Below are 20,444 nucleotides of genomic sequence, written 5' to 3'. Positions count from 1 at the left end.
TACTTCTGCCCTCACTACAGTGCAAACATTAAGTTTTCTGTGCTAGCTGGATTTAACACTTCCAAAAATTTTAGCTAGGGAACACCTGGAGCTAGGAGTGGGAGTGTCTCTTTAGTGCATCTTTGAGGAGAAATCACCAGGGTTCTTTGCTTAAAATACTRGTAAGCATGGGCTTCTACTACTGAAGTTAAGAAAAACCATTTGGAAACAGTGGTTCTTTCTCCCACAGCGTTTTTTGGGGCAAGAAGGCAAATTACACATCATCCCTCCATTAAGGAAAAAACCCTTTGGCAGTGACCTATAACAGCAGTTCTTCATTCTGTTGATGATGAAAAAGCATCTGAAGATTGAATGGGGGAGGAAAGGGAGTATCTGCTTCCTGGAAGGGGACAGAAAACTTGTTTTCCCTATAACAGAAAATGCCTGAGAAACAGAAAGCTGAGAAACATGAGAGCTTCTGGAGAACTACATTTCAGTCAGGGTATTTCCCTGAGGTGATACAAAGGTCACTGGAGGTGGGCTGAGTTTCACCAACAAAAGCAGTGTTGGAGCCTGTRCTCAGAAGCTGAAGTTGATAAGAATATTTTAAACAGCTGTGCTGAGAATGCATATTAATATGAAAAGCTAACAAAACACATTAGTGCAAAAGTAATGTAGAGACAGATTATACCAAGATAAGTAACTGGACACTAAAACAGTGGTCTTGAATTATATGCATTTATTTCACTAAATGGATGCTTAACTAAATTTGCTGTTGAACTGACTACTTATTCATTAACAGATGTTTTTCATAGTAGGCTTGCTTTCTAAGATTCAGTGAAGTAAATGAAGCATTTTTCCCTTATCTGTTCTCAGACTTCTTAGCATATCACAAATAATGAGGAGATTATCTGTACTGTTTCTTACAAATATTACCAGTGTCTCAGTTTATTTTCATGATTTTAGCCTATTTGTGTAGCATTAAAGCAAAATGGCACTGAGAAGAGAAACAAACAGAAAACCAAAGAATTAGAGATACATCTGGCGTAAATAGCTTCTAGAAAGTTATAGTGCTACTGGCAAAGGTTGTGGGTTGTTGCAGCTCTGATGTAATGGGGTGAAGCTGTGCATTCACACAACATTATGTGGTGTAGGCCCCAGCTGGTGTTAATGGAAAAGCTAAAGCTGCCTTATCTTTCTCTTGCTCAATAAATCAGTGCCTGAGTTAGACTAATAAAAAGGAAAAAGCTATTTTCCAGGCACCAGGCATAGTTACACAGCAGGTTTGCCAAGTCTTCAAGTCTAAAAGACGTAAGCAATAATAAAACCTTTCCCTTGAGCATTTGTTTTAACCCTTTTTATCTGCTTTATATAGGAACATAGGACTTAAAATGCACCTAATCCAGTCCTTTACTATTTTAGTATTCATTTTAGAGCATACTCTTGTAAACAGAGCAAGCTGTGTGTTAAAAAGTACTGGCTTCTGCAATTACATCAGACTCTCAATATTCTGCTTAAAAAATAAAAAAAGTATTAAAACATGGATAGTCACTTCCACATCATTCTGCAGTGCTCCTGATTTGAAATCWTAAGAAAGCCTGATACCCCATCCATTTATAAGCAAGCCTGATTTTCTGTAATTTGTTGTGAATGTTTATTGTTTTGGTTTGAGGATGTGCCTTCAAGATCCTTGAGGCAGACATGGCTTTCCCCTTCCTTCTCCTGTCCCAATAAGGAAGGGGCAAAAGCACTAAGCTATGTTGGGATTCTCATCACACCACACTGCTTAGGAAATAAGGGGCTGCCAAGCACACACCCAGTCCAGGGAAGAGACACTGTGGGATCCTACCCTTGCAAAAGGAGAAGTTGACTAACCCTAACTAAAGGGTATATTCAGGAAAGTCTACTGTGTAACCTGACCTACAACTACACACAAATGTCAGAGCTGTTCTGTCCCTGCCCTGTGGAAAGAGTCTGTATTTTCTTATGCATTGTTCCAACTGGAAGAAATTATCAATCAGCTAGCACTTTTGTATGCAAATGCTAAGCACATTAGGAAACAAAAGATCAGGGCTAGGCCTATAATGAAATATTTACAATTACCAATGTCAGATTTCATTAGAGTCACAGTCAAAATGCTATCATTAAAGATCCATCAGGCTTTCCACTACAAGCCATGATTTAACAGGTATTAATGTCTTGGCTTTTAAATGAGCTACAACAGTACAAAGGTAGTTAGGAGAAATTTCAAATTGCCTTCCCACACAATCCTAAACATGTATCAAATTGTAATATAATTGATTACATAAGAGCCACTAAATAAGCCTGAGCTGAATCTTGCAATCTATGGATTGTGCCCACTGAAGATAAAAAATAACCTATTTGTGAAAGGTCAACTTTCAAGAGCATGATCCATGAAGATCCATGGGACACAGGGGTATTAAGTTTACTTTGACACATCACCAGACTAAAAAGGCCAAGATTGTAGTACATTTTACAGGCAGATTCCTATTTGGTTTGTGAACTTTAGATTGGATTTGTGCTGAAAATACTCTTGAATACAGCCTTAGTACTTAATTTTAAAATGAAAATCATACCATGGAATATGTAAAACTTTTTAAATAGTTGACAACCCACTGTATTTCTTGAAAATCAGTTCTCAAGATGTCACTGACCACACAAGTTACCCCATTGCTCGGAGTCAAAAAAACTTGCCGTAGGATTTCTTGGAAGTTCAGGACTTTTGTCTAGATTAGACTTATACATTCATATTTGAATTCATAAATACGAACCAAAGTCAGTTAGGCTTCTGATTTCAAAGAACAGGCCCAGGACTTCTGAGCCTTTCAAAGTCATTTATGCTGATATTCTTTTATACTATTAGTTGTGAACGTAGATCTAAGAGACTGTTATTTTCAGCACCCATTTCTCTCTCTTTTGTTTTTAATTTCTCAAGCAATAACTTTAGTAGTTTGCCTGAGTCTGAGAACTGTAAAAATGGACTCATCAAACAAACATGACTCATGAAGGATACTAAAATTGTTACCTCAGAAACWAAGTCCTGGTTTATTTCACAGAATAGACAAAACTTAAGCTATTTCCTTGGCCTGTGCTATATGCAGATCAACAGTGAAGTGAGAGGGTTTGGTTTTCATTTCCATCCAGTTCTTGCCTTCTCTACTGAAGCTGACAAGATTTCCAGTTAGTGCAATAGGGCAGATGCCCATTTAAAGTGTTGGACTGACACTGCTAACTCATTTCATAGCGGTGATTTCAAGTATTTCATAGATTCTTATTCAAATGATGCTAAAATTAAGGATTGTAACCAACCAGCTCCATGAGCAAGTCTTTCAGGTTGTTGTTGTTGTTAGAAGACCACACGATTTTTGAACAGAAGGTTCCACTATGCGCCAAAGAATGTAAACTTCAGTGAAGGAAAGTAGTGGCTCTGTTAGCATGGTATATTTTTTATACCTTCAAGAGGTCACACTGTACTAACAAATATCCTGATCGTTCCATTTCCTACAAAAATATAAAATGCCAGTGAATTCAGCAATATCAATTGGAAATTGAATCGATACATATGTTAGAATTTGGCTGTCTCTCTAGACCCAGGAGATGGGAAGCATCCTTTTAGAAGGAAACGAAGATGTTAGTTTTATGCAAACCCTTTATATTTCATTCACCTGAGGGAAGCAAGAACAGGATCAGACCCACATGTTCTCCTATATAACAATTATAGGGATCAGTGGTTCTGTCCCTGGAGCTAGCAAAGGACTCAAATTTCATTGAAATCTCCATTATGCTACTCAGACTGCGAGGGTCAGTAGGAAAGGTGTACTATGATAACCACATACAACACCTTTGCAAAATGAGCATCTACCGAATAGCATATTGTAGGGATAYCACTTTCTGTAATTTTCCTTGGCTCTGTATGTTTAGCTTAGGGCAAAATGAACATTTTCTTATGTTTCAGCTTCCTCTCTGCAAGATGGCAAACAGTAACTCATTTATTTTGTTAAAGCTCCAAGGCACAGCTCTGCAAAGACCAATAAAAAGCATACTTACAGTTTATTTGTTTGTTTCTATGTTATCTATATATGTCTCCTATATTAAAGTACTTGCAGTGCCATAAATTAATGATTCTGTCTTAAAATCACATTCTGCCAGACCTGGAGAGTTTCCTTTTAATTAGAAGAAAGATAAATCTACAAAAATCCTAAAAACATCACGCTCTTAACACAAGGTTATACAGAAAAACAGGCTGAATACTAGCTAAAATAATCTTTTTTTCTAAAGAAAGAGGTTTAGGAATATAAAGTGACAAAACTGCTGTAGTTAAATTAAATTGCTGTAGTTACAAAGTCTTCACCCTAGGGAAGAGTGATGTGAATTAATGTATAGTCTAAAGGACCAAACATATTCCCATTTTAATTGCACAGAAATGAGTAAGCTTTCATATAAAAACATACCTTGAGGTTCCTGTAAGTCATGGTCTCATAAATTTCCCCTTAAGCACAAAAACAGTGMTTTCAAAAACATTTTGCTCTCCATCAAAACACTGAAGTTGTGTGAAAAGAGGTAACAGTTTATTACCATTAAGATCAGCTTTAACTGAATTGTATCCCTGTCTTGTAATCAGTAATATATTGTGTACTGTTTTCTTACCATGAACTACTTCTTAGGGTTGTTACAAAATGAAACTATCATTCAGATTAGTTGTACGAATATTTAACATACTTACTATTCTGCTGTTCAGCAGCAGAACTGAATATCAGAAGGACATTCCCTAGGGAGAATGGGCGCAGTCTGGAAATGCACAGATCATTCTAGTACAACAGAAAGGTGTGTTGCTTTCAGAAGAGATGCACCAAATTCATTTCTTTACAATCTTTTATTAAGGATGAATTTAGTATTTAACTACATGCGAAGTTTTCATCATTCAAAGATTTTTTTATCATTATTTCCTTTATTTGCATCATGTCTACACAGTAAAATGTAAAAATAAAACATAGGAAGCGTATAAAACATGGGTATACTTTTAAAAAGCAGAAACTCCATGGCTTTTAGTAAGGGCTACATTTACTTATATTCTCTTTCACTCACACTAATCCCATGCAAATTAGAAATGTATTTATACTTAGAAGACACARCTGGCTTTTCTACTATGCTCAGCTTTGTTTGAAATGCTTTATATAGGATCTGTGAATGAAAAAACAAATATTTGGAAAGCAGTGYTGGGGTTTTGTCTGAGAAATCCTTCCCTAGACTGAAAAAGTTAAGTATTGGCATAAAAGAGAACCTTGGTTTAAGAGGATAACAAAATATGCAGTCATTCAATCTTCAAAGATTTTTTACCAGTGTAAGTCATCCCTGCATATATTCTATTCTTTGTCATTTATCATACTCAGAAGCAAAACTAGTCTGCAGGGAACGTTACAAAACAAGGGGAAAGGTATAATAGAAAAATATGATACAGTGTGCAATATGGGAGTATAAACACCAAAATTTACATATTCTTCAATTAAATATTAGGGGCTTATTTATCTGTAACTTCAAGTCAATTCTGCATGGGTTTTGCAAAGAAGGGAACAATAGGGTTTTTTTTAATTGCAATTTATTCTAAGCATTCTSAATTGCTAACCATTTCATTCACTCCCCACTCAAGCCTCTCCGTTTCTTGGCTTCAATAGGGATCTTGGAAAAATATAAGATAGGCCTTTAAAAGTGGGCCCTGTTAAAGATGGAGGTGGTTTCGAATAAGTCCTTAGTAAGACTGAAGCATTTTACATCTGTGCAAATATATCCTGCAACACAGTGCAGTCAGGGGCACGGACTGAGTGGACTTGTTTCCCTGTTAAATGTCTTACTATCATCAGATGGCATTCAAGGAATGGCAGGTCACTGATGATGTACCTGGCATTGATTTCAAGCATGTAAGTGGGTGTACATGAGAAAGATAGCTCACAGAATTGAGAAGATGCAGCTTAACTGTCACAGACTTCTTGTGCTGCGCAAGAAACCTCTGGTTCAAATAACGGACTGGAAATTGGTATTGRCAATTTGGTTCTGGCACTGCAAGAACTATTCAGGAATGTGGAAAGTTATGGAAAATATTCATAACTACCACTGCATTCTCCTTTTTAACACAATTATTGGAGAAGGAAATCAGCCTATTAGATCAAGGAAGCAAATTCTTCATTTATTTCAACTCCCTTGATCTTTTACTTAATGTCATTACACATAATATTAACATGAAAAAGGATTTTTAATAGACATACAAATTAGAGACTGTAGACAATAACTGCTACAGTTACTATGATACCCTTTGTACAGTCCTGGTTAATAAAATTACAATATATGTTCTCAGAATCACAGAAAATATAGCTGGGAGAGAATCTGAGGGATCAGAGAGAGTCTCTGCCTTAATGGAAAGAAATATCAACTTAAACGTTAGTAATCTCTGGTAAGTATTTGTCTATTTTGTTTCTTTAGAGTTCCTTTAAGCAATGGGAGGGATTGCCTGGCTGCAAGGTACATGAATTGATCCTTCTACTAAGCTTTAGTTGGAATACTAATTCCAAGAAAGTTGTAGACAACTTGGAGAAAGATTGGAGGACAGCAACAAGAAAGATTAAAGGACTAGAAAACTTGACCTAATAGGAAAGACTGAAAAGCCTGAATTTAAGCTAGAAAAGATACTGAAGGGGGATATGATAAACATTTTCATGGCAAAAGCCTGCTGCATGAAACAGAAGCACTGTTTAAATCCGTAGCGGCTAGGAGAAGAAACACTGTTTTAAAACTGAAGGTGTAAATACTCGATTTTCATTTTAGGAAAATCTTTCTAAAGCCAAACACAGTGAGTCACTAGAGCTGTTGAATCTCTAGCCAAACATTTCCTTGGAAAGAGGTAAGAATAGTTGACTCTGGTTTATAGCAAATGGGATGAATTAAATGACCTCTTGATGTTCCCTCYGGTCTTGTTTTTCTAAGATTTTGTCCTTTTACTAGGAAGTTTCTTAAATCTCTCTTTATCACATTTTCTCTTCCTCCTTTCCCTGCTGACAGTGGGAGTAATTTCTCTTTTTCAGTGATATTTGACTAGTTTGAAATTCTTAAAGTGTTTCTCCTCTGCCTGCTTTTCTATAAATTAAATAACACTTTTTCCTAATGGCCTCGAGAAATAAATATTATGTGTCTACTTCACTGCCATTCCCTTTATTCTTGCCCTTTCCTTTATTCTCCATGAATAACGTAATTTGTTCCATTACACAATATTTAATAGTACATTTACAACTGGTATTTTGGAGAAATAGGAGAACACATGGTCAAATTTTCAAAAAGGCCAAGATACTTAACAGTCAACAGAAGTCTGTAAAAGAAGGGCATTGCTGATAGCTTTTATGTTCGTATCTGCCTTTAAAGAACTTGCTATTGTTGTTACTGGCGTGGACCTTTAGATTGACAAATAGCATATTTAGATATTTATCTAGAGTATTACATGGCTAGGAACGTTCCTTAGCATCAGCAGGCAATCCAAGGAGTAAAACATGCCCCYATCTAAAGTAAATGAAATTATACTTAAATTCACATATAACACACAATTTATAATAATTTAAGTAGGCACTGTGACACATTCACAGTGTGAAGTCAATAACATCTGGAGACGCTACTGCATATTTACTGCATTTGGCTTGTGGACACTGCAGACAACAAAGCAAAGGAGGTGTTTCATACTGATGGTAAATGTGTTATATCTTTTTACTGAAAGACTAACAATTTGAGTTGTAGAAATATGCTAGCTTGTGTAGCACTACAGAATATACTGTAATTTATAACTTTATAAAACATTATTTTGTATTCTAAAAGCTATGCATCCAAACAGCAGTAAAAAGTCTGCTACTTGGACAGGCAGAAGTTTCATCTGTTCCAAGAAAATCTAGTTAACAGAAAGCAATTCAGATTTATTTAAGTCATATATATATTCTTAGGAGAAGAAGGAATTCTCATTTCCTGTTCAACAGGAAAAAAATGGTTTCAATTTTTTATATTTATACTACTGCAACCCAATTCTTTAAAAAATCAATTTGCTAATTGCTATCTTGCTAGCAGGTATTTTTAAAAGTCTCCTCCTTTGCTCTCTCTCCATTTTTATTTATTTATTTATTTTTGGTCTATCACAGCTGGGCTTCTAAACCAAGAAAGATTGCTCTGAAATCCCAAAACAATGTAAGGTGAAATATCTAATGACTGCCAATGAAATGAATTGAATGATGTTTTCTTTAAGTAGTGTTTATGTGCATCTCGGCAACGGCTATTAAAGAAATCACAAAAGCCATCACAAGTCTTGTAGATGATTATATTTTGACAGGTGTAATCATTCAATGTTGGCTGTTCTCTTCTCAGGCAAAGCTAATTACCTCAACYGCAGCACCGCGCTGATGCAGTTTTCCTGATGCAAATGCCTCTGCACAACAGTGTCCTGCACACAGCAGATAGAGTAGCTTGTTCCAAACTACATCAGGTATGTTGAATACATCAGTACTCTGAAAAGCCTTATGATGCTGAATAGCACTTCATGAAATCTAGGTGGGAGCATGTTTAAATAACTTCATGCCTTAATGTTTTTCTCCCATTTTGGGTTCTGGGTGGTTTTGACAGTGGACCTGCCAAAAACAGGAGAAAAGCTCTACATGCAGTGCTATGTTAATGATTTTAGTAGCAACATAACTCACTAGAATGTCTGTTTTTGCATAGTTTCACATGCATTATTTTAAACAGAAGAGCTTCGGTCACTGTAGAGAGTCATACAAACTTTAGCTGCTTATTCAAACTGAACTTTGGGTTTACTGAAGGTTTTTATTAACATCAGCTAAGCTTTCATTGGTTCAAAGCATCAGAGTTGTGTTATTGAATAGCTGTCTTGCATCTAATTGGAATAATTGATAGATAATATTTAAAGGGCAGTTTTATTTATAAGGAACGGTGTTGCACTGTAGAAACAAGTGGCAGTAAGTAATGAGGCAGAGAAAAGACAGCTGTAGTGAGAAAGGCAGGGAGCGGAGGTGCTCTGAAATTCATGGGTTAACTGTGAGACTGAAAATTTATTACTAATGGGTTTTGGCACAGTGAGTGGGACTGAAATTGAAATTGGTCAGAGAAAGTTGTAAGTGGTGATTAGGTTAGGAAACTGTCTTTTGGTCTGACAGCAGCAATGCAAGAGAAATAGGTAACTACTTAGCAAAGAAAATATGGGTAGGCTTAAAGCCAAGAAACTGGACAATGTGAACAGCCATGGAGATTCTTAAAAACATGAAAATCACGGTTTCCTAACACATAATTTGTACAGAGGCTAAACTTTTATTTTAAATAATGACCAAATTTTTGAAAGGACCTTTCTTCTTTTGTCTTTCTGTATCAGCATGTACCTTCAAAGTAGAAATTTCACGTCTATGTAGTTCAGGATACGAATATTTGTGCACACTTGTGGGATGTGCAGCTCAGTAAATACATAGCTGTGTGATTTCACATAGCAAATGCAGCACTGTAAACACATTGTAAAGTCACTTTAAAAAATCTGGCAGGTAACGTTTTTCCCACAGGGTACAGACACATTAGAAGGCATCTTTAAAGCAGCATTTAAAATATTTTGAAACTGAATAGAAAATGAACTCTGTTAAGAGAAGTATATTTAATTGAACACAAGGAGAAATATAAGCATTTTTAAACTCTCAGAATTACTTCCATTCAGGATGTGTTTCTTTTCTTGTTTCTCTGATTATTTTTCTTAGGACCGTGAAAGATTTCAAAACTATAAGATTTAAGAGACCCATAATGCTGCAGGTTGAACTTTTTGGAATCCATTCAACTTGTGACTACTCTTACTTTGTCCTGCTGAGGCTCCGGGCAAGGCATGGATGCTGAAAATGCTAATGCAGGGAGCAACTGCATCCCTGAGGCCAGTAGTTGACAGAGCTTAAAATACATCCCGGAAACACATAGATAGTGGCAGAGTGCAGACCAAATGCTAGAGGATTATTATTACATACCAGAAAGCTATTCAAGCATTTACAATGATGACAGTAACTGCTGTAGCTTCATTTCTTTATATGAATTACACCAAAGAATGGAATGCAAGTGCGATTAGTGCTGTTTTGTCAATGCACATGCATTAGTTGCTAAAACAATTCCGTTTTAAATCAAAATCCTCTTAAGTTTTGTATGAGTTAGACTCTCAGATGGCATAAATGAATGTAGCTGCACTTTATTAAAGCTATTTATATTGGCAAAATAACTAAGTCCAGGACTTTTTGTCGTAGAAGAGTTGCCACAAATTCAAGCGTGTTTCTCAAAACATGACATTTAATGCCAATACTGTAAAGGGGAACTGCTTATGCGGTGCAAAATACTTGTATTTGTGGGAACTCCCCTCTTTCTGAAGTGCAGGATAAAGCGAACAGCAAGGTACTAAAGTCATGTAGCAGAGAAGAGAAATGCAACCATAGGAAAACAGGAAAAATCAGATCCCTCAAACTACAGGTTTTAATAGTCAAACTTAGGACAATATTTTTCCCTTCAGTATACTATGTAATCTCATGTATGGCATAGAAATCTACATGTGATATTACAAATTTCCTTCTGTATCCCATATTTTCTCTCCAAAAGTGTTCTAGATTGTCATTCCTGAATTTGTTAAAACTACTCTATGACATTAGATTCATTACTTACATTAGATTTCATAAATCTTAAGTTTAGAAACAGATTTAAGCACTGATACCTCCCCCATTAAACTCAATGGAAATTTATCAAAGAACAAGACTTTATAAAATAAGAAGACTGGCTTCCTAAATATAATCTGCCTTTAGGAAACTCGATTTGTACTATTCTACTCTCTGTACTTCCTGTGTCCACATCTAAATTAATAATTCTACCTCATGAGAGTATTGTAACATGTAATTAATGTCCATAAATTAAATTGACAACATCGTTATTGATTTATAAGCATAAAATTGATCTTTGTGGTAATCCTGAAACCTTGTGAGATGATTGTATGACAGAAAAATTGCTGGCCTTTCCTTCTCATGGATAAATTTAGATGTCAGAAAGGAGAGCTCGAATAGCATTACCTATTTCAAAGACACTGGCAGCTTGGAAGGAAATGACGTTGGGTGCTACGAATCAGTCCCCCAACAGCACAGGCACAGGAGGAGTCCTAGTCCAATATAAGCTATCATGACTTCTCGTGTGCCACATGAAAGCAAAATAAAAGCAAAACCAGTAACATTTATCCTCCCTTCATTAAAATGTCACAGCTCCACAAAGCTGAAGGCAATAATACTCTTAATCAGTYAGGAGAAAAAATGAATAAAAAAGTGAAAATGATACTGGGAACTGAGAATATACTTCTCAGTGCCCTAAAAGCCACAATTCCACAAATGCAAGAGGACGTTAGAAAATCAGTCTGGCATAAAGGGGAAGCCTACACAACAGCTCTACATACCAACAAACTAAATATAGACAAGAAGCCAAGGCTGCAGGTTTCACTGCTCACATTAGTAACACCACTGCAAAGCTACACCAATTCTCCGAGCAGCATCTGCTGGCAGAACTGCTAGAGGCGTCRCAGTCCAGTTCCAGGCTGCTTTGCTCAGCGAGAGTCGACCTGCCGGTCTCTGCCATCTACTGCTCACAGATGCCCTTCAGCATTGAGTTTTCAGCCGGTAAACACGGAGACGAATGCAATACAGGCCTAGCATTGTTAACTGTGGCTGAACAGTGCATCAGGCTGAAATAGCTACTAAATTACTTTGTCACTGGTGGGTCCTTTCCACTCATTATGGAATTTCTCCTTCATATTTGCTTGACTAATATTGTCATGAAGCTATTCCTAATATATCCAAGACTGAGAAGTCAGCTTGTCCTTCAATATCTGTAAGAATCAGAGCCCAAAACATGTTGCTTGAGTCAAATAATAGAAAACAATACTTTTTTTGTCTCTTAAACATTACATATCTCTCTAAGAACACTAGAAAGACTTACAGTAGTGCCACAGGCTTTTCTAAGAATTGACTCGCTGTCCAAAGTCCTTTGAGGATTTTTGTTGTTGTTGTTGTTGTTGTTGTTGTTGTTGTTGTTGTTGTTGTTGTGCTCATAATGTGAGAAGAAAAAGATATAGTGGAATGAATTGCCTTACCATAAATTCCTTCTTCACTCCCTATTTCAAAAATGTTTTCACTTTCTAGGAACTGTCCTTACACATTTTGTCCCTCTCTTTTCTCAAATCTGATTCCTTCTTTTTCAGCTTCTGTTTTCTTCATTTGTTTTTTATTTTTACTTAAAAACAGCAACAAAAAGCTTCCTCAGCATTTTTTTCCTCTTTAGGGTTTTTTGCAAGTATTTAAATCTTCTTCCATAAAATTTTCTGTTTTAAAAAAATCCTTATTTTTTCTAAGCCAAACTCCRTTGTTTGAGACTTTATACAGACAGACAGGTATTCTTTGAGAGACAGAAGAGTAACACAGTTTGTCTTTTTTAACCTGTTTTTCCCCTCCAATGCTGTAAAAGTAAATGTTCTCCTTTTCCACCTCCTTTCCGAACAATAGGAGGCAAGGATCCTCAGCAGTACCCATTGCTCCTCATTCCCATTGCCCCCAGTCTCTTGCTCTTCTCCCATAATACCATTAGAACAGCAGTTCTTAAATTAAAAAATTGCAATGGTATAGCAGAGGGAAAATCTCAAGCATGAAATGGGGTGAGGAAACTAGTGGCAAAGAACACAGAAAATGCTKAGATACTCAGTACCTTCTCTGCCTTGCTCTTTCTTGGCCAAGTCTGTCCAGTGGCCTCTCTAGTCCCAGCGCCAGAGTCTAGGGGAGTGAAGTACCCATGGCAGAAGAAATCTTGGGAAACTAGGGACAACCGAAAGCAAGCTGGATGTGCACTGGTCCGTGGAACTAGATGGGACATATCCGAAGCTAAGCCAAGGAGGCTGAGAGGACTGGGGTTTTCTTTTCCAGCTTGAAAAAGAGAAGGCTAAATTGGAATCTTAATTGATACCTTCTTTACCTAGTGGGCAGTTATAGAGTAGATGGAGCCAGACTGTTCTTGGAGGCATACGGAGAAAGGACAAGAAGCAACAGACAAGTTGTAGCAAGGGAAATTCTAATCAGATATCAGGAAAAAGTCATCCACAATAAGGCTGATCAAATATTGAGACAGGTTTAGAGATACTCAAAACTTGACTGAACAAGGTCCCTGACCAACCTGATTTAACTAAGAAGTTGGCCTGGCTTTTAGCAGCAGGTTGGACTAGATGACCTCCAAAGGTTCCTCCCAACCTAATCATTGTCCTATGATTCTATGATTTAATGAAATACAAGCCTAGCTACAGTCCCAGTCTCTAGGACAAAAGGTTATATAAAAATTCAATAGTTTTTTTCTGTGATATATTAGTTTCAGTTGAATGGCAATTGTGCCTTCTGAGTAAAAACAGTTCATATGCAAATTTTCAGTTTGTGAAGCTTTTAATTCATCTGGGAAAAAGCCTCTATTCTAAAACTGAAGGTCAGAAAGCTGTTCTGTTCCTGAAGTGTTGCATATGTGGTCTGCTGTTGCAATATTCAAAGAAATGTGAACGCTTTCAAAGCTTGATTTTATTATTCGCCCTGCCTTCATCCAGAGTGTACATATATAAATAAACGGAAGAAGCCAAGGTCTGGTAGGGGCAAGCAAAAGATCTGATGAAAACAAGAAACAGACAATAAAAAAAAAGTGAAAGAGCAAGCTGTTGCAGTGCAGTCATTCATAATGGAAAGAGGAAATAACAGCTGGTAACAGTACAGCATATCTAATTAAAGCCTTTGGATAGTTCAACTGGCAAATGAAGTGGGCCCTGACATCTTAAGGACCAGGAGAACGTGCAGCAGTGTAAACGGACCGAGTATGTGATTACCTCAGAGGGCTGAGATAATGCTGCACTCGACTTCAGAGAGGATCTCAAAGTTGCTAATTTTTACGTTCTATTGAATTGGTCATGCCAGTTTAGCATGATTGTGCTTAAGGAGGAGATGGTACTAAATTCAATTTTGGTATTAATTCAGACAAAATTTCTACAGTTGTATTGAGAGGAATGCCATAAAAATATACAAGGGTCTGGACTATATCCTAATCTAAGAGATAAATTGCCAAGCCAAATAACTTTTGTTTTGACTAAGGATAAAAGGAAAAGCCATTGGTGACCAGTAGTACAACCACTCTGAGAGCATAAATTTACTTCCACAGCCTCTTGGTGGGGGGCATTTTTGTGTGTTTTTCCCATCTCAAGAAAATGTAAAACCTTCCTCTGCTTCTTGAACCTGTTCTATTTGCTAAGCTTTTTCTTTGAATCTCTGTTGAGAAGATCTACATGCAGCATTCTGTATTTTGAGCAGAAAGGGTGGGACAAATATTTGCATGGTTCCCTTCTGGTAGAGCTACATATGTTGGGTTTTTCAGGATATTGTTTTTTTGCTCTGGCCAGAAATTTTATCTACGCATTTTGGAAAGTCTGGTAAGCCAGCWGGAGCAGAAAAAATGGTTCTGACTAGCCTGTTGGATACCTTAGAGTCCTGCACACAGTCACGGCATGTGCTCCTGTCAGCTTGGCAGAGAAYGCCCAGCAGGGTCAGTGCTTTATGAAAATGTGCACTACACAGAACGTGCACGTAAACTGCTTCTTGGAAAATCTCAGAAAGAAATACAGACATCCCATTTGGACTTAGCTAACATTTTTCTACATACCTCTTATGGGGTACTGCGTAGTATATAACTTGTCTCATCTGGTCATATGACTTCCAAGAGGGGGAAAACATACTTGGAACTGATCAATCTATAATATAATAATATCCCTGGAGAGCACRAAAAATATGATAGAAATGAAAGAACTAGTAAGGAGCAACAGAATGACTGAGAAAAATCTGAAGACCAAACTGAATCAGTCCAGGATGATGTTTACAGAACCAAGTCCAGATCTCCCTGGTCAAATAATTGCATCTACTTTTAAGTATAACAGAAGTTCTGTGAAAGGAGAATGAGACAAACTAACAGTATTTGATATGATTTAAAAATCTCTGGCTTCTTTATCTGTGAGAAATACCATCAGTAACTACAAATAATTTTAGCAAGAATATTTAATTTTAATGTCAGGGCTATTCTACTGATGTTRCTCAAACAAGTCACAAATCAAATACGCTGACAACAATACTATTACAATGGTAATTTTTTTTTTCATTTTAAAGTACTAACAATCAGGTTAGGAAAAGGGTGTATGAAAAGGGACTTAAGCAAAGCTAAGAAACATCTTGCTGGAGTTTTGAACTACAAATTAAAAGTGCCAGAATCCCTTAAAATCCTGTAAGGACTTTGCAATTAGCACATGCTGTTAGCAGCAGATATTGAGGTGTGGCATTTGAATATTGTGAGGTCAGTATAATGAAAAAGAAAAGTGGATAGGTCTCAAAGCACTCTGATATTCACTGGTGTCTGTGTACACTTGAGCTCAACAGATCATAAGAGTATGTGTGCGGTTTTTACTTGTTGTTAGATGAATGTGGACATTTTATCTAAACTCTAAAGGAATTAAATGAATTCTTTAACATTATAAAGAAGGACAAATGAATGTTAACATGTAATTAAAGTTAAAGAAACAAAAAATAAGACAAGGCACAGGTCAATGTCAGAACAAATGGAGCAATATCCTTGACTTAACAGTCATGCAGACACCCATTATTGAAAAGACCCACAGTCACACACAATTTTGATAAACAGGACTTCATCTAATGGAGGTCAGCCACCTAGATAGATAGCTAATTTTATTTATCTATTTTTTACCAATAAGTTAAAGCAGCTACAAGATCAAACATGCTTTGAGCAAAAGTTTATGTATGCTAACTGCAAGGTGATCTGGACAATGGAAAGCCAGAGTGATACAAGTAAACTACTGTGGAAGGAGGACCTGTATGGAACGGAAATTTCCTGCACTAAAACCAGCCAATCTAAAGGTTGGAACTTAACAAAGGCTGGATTATAACAAGAAAGACCAATATGAAATCCAGTTATATATAACAGGAAGGATTTAAAAGTTTGAACATTTAGCTCTTTGAAGGAAAGAGAATGCTTGGCATGAAAATATTCAATTTTTCAAGCATATGGGTAATTTCCAAGCATATGGGAAGTTCCGAGAATGAAACAAAAGAAGCAGTGAGGAGGAAGAATGAAATGACTAATACAGCATGCAGTGAACATAGCAGGAGATAAGACAAGTAAAACAGGTAGCTGCAATGCAAATACAAGATATTACAGAACAGCAGTGATGACTTAAGCAGAAGAAAGCAGAAATTTTTCATGATTTCTTGCAAGGAGTAAACTGAGTAAATTTCTTTAAAAAAGAAGAGCAGAAAGAGTAAATCTCTTAGAGTAAAYTGAGGAAAGGCAGTTATCCAAAAAGGTCACACCTGAAATTACAACAGTGARTTGAAAGACTATGAAAAGAACGACATTTTTCTGTTTTCACTGGTGTCCCAAAATATGGACACATTGAGGGATGGGATCCCATGTTAATGCCTTAAAGGAAAATAACTATAGAAGTAGTTCAATAAAAGAGTAGTTCAGTGTGAAAAGAGAGTTTCAATGTGTGATTTCTTGGTTCAGAACACACACGAGAGGATGACACTTGACATGGCATTTAAACAACAGGACAAAAACTGGCTGGATTCAGCCAATCCATCCTGCCAGAGTATATCTATCTTCTTTATTTATATAGCCTGTTGTTATCCCATCATGTGATTTGCTTTCCTCTGACTCACTCCTCTGAAGAGGTGAGTCACACACATAAACGGTGTGCTACTTTTCACCAGCTCCAGGCCAGCTAGGCAAACCTCCAGTGAGCCCTGCTATATCTACTTCTTTTATTTAATGGTCAGTTTTTCTAGAGTTACTTGTATAAGGAAAAAAGGTGGTGACATGAACTACTCAGCTCTACATTCCTTACCTGGACCAACAAAATCCAGGGTATTTGACGATAAATAGGGACCAGGGATGGGTGAAAGAAGGAAATTATATTCTTAAGTCAAACATTTTTGGAAGATTTACTGTTTATGCTTATCTTCAATTCAGTTTCTAATATAGATCCTAAAGGACTGAAAATAAAAAAAAAGCCATTCTTTTTAAAAAGTAACCAACAAAATACTGTGGAATTTTGGTAGTGTTATCTCCCTGTCACAATCATATTAATGGAAGAAGCCTGCACCTACAATTAAAAACATGAGACTGCAGGATGGGAGAGCTGGGTTCTATTCCTAAATCTCTCTGGGCTGCAATTTTTGTCTGCAAAATGGAATAACAAAGTTGTTGTGATTCACTCATAACTGGCTTGTGGTGGTATGATCAGACATAGAGAAAATTATAAATGAATTAATAATGTTAATATAGGCCATGTGCTTAGAGATGCAGAAAAATATAAAAAACTAAATAAAGTTAGGACCCATAACTTCTATAACCTCTCTCCCCAAAAAACTGAAGAGATTATCACCTTAGAAAATCCTGACATTGATTTCTTGATTCATTTATTTAGTATATCTAATTGATGTAATAAAAATATGGTGGTCTTCAAAATTATCTGTAAGGGTTTATAATTTCATATAATTAATAGATTAACTGGAATTAAGTCTAGTTTTAAGATATCACAGGCACTTATGTCCATTGATAGTTACTGATATATGATTCTGCAGCTTTACTTCCTGTATACTGTAAGAGACACGCAGCATAAATGTAACTGCTGTGAGTGAAAAACAAATATTTTAATTTGGTGCAATACAGTATTGAAACTGAGAGCCAAAAAGCTTGTGTATTTCGAAATCAAAGAAAAGGTGAAATGCAAGTCACGAGCAGGTGCATTTTTTCTCTTCTTCCTGACAGTCAATAAGCAAACTTCAAATGTCTGTTGTAAGGCAGCAATCAGATGCTCTTAGAGGATTTTGCACTTTGCTTGTTGTCYTCCTTTATTCACATGAGCTTCTTCAGCCGTTGCCCATGGAAACACATGCCAAGAAGCTGACCGACAGTCTCAGTGCATGTATCAAAAGCTGAGAAGATAATTTGGCTTATTAACATAGTCTCCTGAATTAAAATTGTTCTAAAATTTAACTTGCTTGCAAAAGAAGGTACACTTGCTTAAAATTAGTGCTTAGAGATAAAAACATGTCTCAGAACAGATCTAATCATAGAACATCCTCATTACACTGACCAGACAGGCAGTCCCATCAGAAGCAGATTTTCTTCAGCTTTGAGAAAGTCGGGCTCAGATGAAGGCTGAATGACATGAAGCCTCATAAGATATTGCGCATAGAAATAAGTTGTTCACAGTAATGGAGACATAACCTACAAATTTTTAAAAATTTGGCCCAGGTATACTAGAAAGTTATTATGTACACTGCTGCAGATGCTTTGATTACTTCAGTTCTAATGATTTTCCTTAGAGACACTCTGGCATGTATTCACYTTGCCTAGTTAGCCACTGCCAAATATTCAAGGGGTCAGTGATACAGTTTTAAAGACTTCCTAGCCAGAAGCATATGGTTTCAACTATTCATTTATTCTAATGCACATTAGGTCAATAACATTTTGCTAACATATTTAAAAAATTATTCATGAATCAAGTATAACCACAGGATGTGAAAGACCTTTAAACAGATGGTTAACAACGAATTGTTGATCACCAAATTCAAAAGCCTGACAGATGACATATTGCTTATGTCCTGCCAATTTGGCTTTGTTACCTGGACCGGTGCTGAAGCTGTTCGTGGATGAGGATTTTTGTTTTGTTTTGCGTTGTCCCTTCTTTTCATTTGGAAACTAACTGAAATTCTTGATGTAGAACAAACATTGCAGCACAAGTAAAACTGGTATACTGTGTATCCCTAGTGCAAAATCATTATATTGTCAAAAGTACTCCATGACTTACAGGGAATTTAGTAATCCCACATTTCTTTTAGAGGAAATACATTATGAATAAAAGTTTAATGGTCAAAGAAGGTTTGACTTTAAGGAGTAGATGGGAGGAGGGGGCTACTTGTAAGTTAACCTACTGATTTCTGAAAAATTCTGAAAATCAAAAGTTTTTTCCTGATGACTAGTTCTCAGTTTCATTATTGATGTTAAAGAGCAGCAGGAAATATTCTTTCAGTCTAATCATCCAGTGAATATTTTTTCTTGCATAGCTCTCAATTTCCCATTCAACACAGAGAAGTTTAGTCTGCATTTCAGATATGTTGTACAAAATACACCTTCTTCCAGGTAGATGCTATTTGAATTTCGTTAATAAAAACCACTGTACAATGCAGTGAAAATTACCCCTTTCATGTTTAGTACAAAATGAGAGAAAAGTGTATCAGCCTCTCAGTTTCAAAGGCAATTGGGGGAGAYCCAGATTCAGTCTACAAAGGAGCAAAAGGAAATCCTATTTTTTCCATCTAATTTGTGTCAGCCTTAYGAGTGTAATCACAGTTATTCCAGCACAGCATTGTATGTTTGACTACATTTTCTCAGGTACTCTGTCTCACACTAAGCACTTCTTGAATTCTGTTATGAGTAAATGTAAAAGAAGAGAAAAATTTTAAAGTAGCCATTTGTTATCGACTGCAAAATGATTCTCTTTGTAAACAGCAGAAACTAAATCCCGTGCAGGTAAAAATATCTTTCCAGTCCAATTTTCTAGCAGCTCAGCTTTGGAATTTTAATTCTAACTTAACATTGACTGAATCTAAAAATAGCCCTTTTCATGCATCACGTGATACTCAGGTTCAGGTTTATTTGAGCTGATTAACAGATAATCAACTTTTGGCACAAACGCTTGATTAAAACTCACATCCAAAGSTGGATGTGGAGAGCTGAATGTTCACTGTCATATCATTAGATTCTCGGTGTTACAAACCAAATACTGCACTTTATAAATAATGCATACATATGTACTTGATACTGTTTTTGTAAAATAAGTTCACCCCGTTCAAATGAGAGGGACTGGTATGAAAACCTTTAATAGAAAATTGTGCCTCAGAAATTGGTACACCACAGAAAAAAAACATCAGACTGAATCTAAATCAGTCATTTGGAACATTACTAATTTAATACTAACCTTAAAGGGAGACAATAAATTACAGATTTTTTTCTAAGAAATTCTCTCACTTTCTTTCCCTTATGCATGCACAATTTCACACACTTTTCAACAAGGAGGAAGAAGATAAAGCAACATAGCCATTTTTGAATAAACTGAATTCTAAGACATTTATTGTATTGCCRTTRCAGAGACATGGTGGGATAGCTYGCATGACTGGAGTGCTGTCATGGATGGCTACGTGCTTTTTAGGAAAGACAGGCCAGGAAAGCGAGGTGGTGGAGTTGCTCTTTATGTGAGAGAGCAACTGGAATGT

General features: G+C 36.4%; 1 protein-coding gene across 5 annotated transcripts in view; it reads right to left on the bottom strand.

Moving 5' to 3' along the window:
* KCNIP4 (potassium voltage-gated channel interacting protein 4) overlaps positions 1-20,444 on the bottom strand; it is a 467,467-nt gene that overhangs the window by 183,010 nt on the left and 264,013 nt on the right. The window lies entirely within an intron of this gene.

Source organism: Apteryx rowi, unplaced genomic scaffold, assembly GCF_003343035.1.
Source record: "Apteryx rowi isolate R43461 unplaced genomic scaffold, aptRow1 scaffold_355, whole genome shotgun sequence".
Taxonomy (NCBI): Eukaryota; Metazoa; Chordata; class Aves; order Apterygiformes; family Apterygidae; genus Apteryx; species Apteryx rowi.
This window is presented reverse-complemented; position numbering and strand designations above follow the sequence as displayed.